At 36.1% G+C, this 1,066-nt stretch overlaps 1 non-coding gene across 1 annotated transcript; it reads right to left on the bottom strand.

The window, feature by feature from the left end:
* Nucleotides 1-564: 564 nt before the first annotated feature.
* On the bottom strand, nt 565-637 carry Trnas-aga (transfer RNA serine (anticodon AGA)). The gene has a single exon. It is a non-coding gene; the product is annotated as a tRNA-Ser (tRNA).
* Nucleotides 638-1,066: the final 429 nt, after the last annotated feature.

Genomic DNA, 1,066 nt, shown 5'->3' with positions numbered 1-1,066 from the left:
CTCTTGGCTTAAGCCAAGAAACGGCTTAGTTTAATGGGAAACTGATGGAAATTTAGTCAAATCATCATCTTGATTTTAATTTACGTTAAGCTGTCTCTCGACTTAAGTCATAAGTCTTCTAGGCCATTATCCAATAACTAGTTACAATAGGTACAATTTTTCCAAAAATTTTATCTGATAAAACATTTAAAAAGTTATATACCTAAACCTTTGGTCTAAAGCTCATTTTAGCCAAAAAACTTAGCTCAGCTTTCCACATCAACTTCTCTTAAGCACTCTCATTTTTGCACAGCCCTGACTATTCCTGATTAATGAGCCCTGAGAGTTCAGTATCCTATGGAATTTCTGATAAAAATTGACGATCGTTTCCAAATCAGTTTATTACGTGTTAGAATTCATAAATAACATTTATGTATTGTAAACGTGATAGAACAGACTTCTGTTCGCTTGGTACGTAAGCCCAAGAAGTTTTTGTGTTTATGCACAGAGAGCGACAATCAGAACAAGTGACTCCCAACCCTCCCAAACCATATTTCAACCCAAATAGAGACAGGAAAAAATTCCTGCCTCCACCCAGGCTTGAACTGGGGGCCTTTCGCAATCTAGGCGAATGCTCTACCAACTGAGCTATGAAGACACCGCGGCTCTGACTGTCTTTTGCTACTGATCTCAATTAATTGCCAACGTGCATTTATTTATTGTAGGCAAATCATTTACGAAAAGAAAAATTTTAAAAAGTTTTCTATAATTTTTTTCAGCTCAATTCTCTAATATAACTTTGTCAAGAAACTTTTGGCCGATACTGTTGTAAGCGTAGTAGGCCATGGGGCACAATATCAAAGACTTTGGTAAAATCGAGCAATATTTATTTTTTAGTCTAATTAAGGTTAAAAACCATTATTTATTAAAATTCTGTTCTGGAAAAATTATGGTTGTAGATGTCCTGAACCGCCTGTGCCCTTAGACATATTTACGGGATAGGGTAGTTTTGGGACTTTAAGTATTTTTTGGTGGGGACTCACCTACAGCAAAATGTGGCTGTTAGCGAAAAGAAAATTAGGGCATC

Source organism: Phlebotomus papatasi, chromosome 2 (assembly GCF_024763615.1).
Source record: "Phlebotomus papatasi isolate M1 chromosome 2, Ppap_2.1, whole genome shotgun sequence".
In the NCBI taxonomy this organism is placed as follows: domain Eukaryota; kingdom Metazoa; phylum Arthropoda; class Insecta; order Diptera; family Psychodidae; genus Phlebotomus; species Phlebotomus papatasi.
The sequence above is the reverse complement of the archived record's forward strand: the minus strand, read 5'-3'. Positions and strand labels throughout refer to the sequence as shown.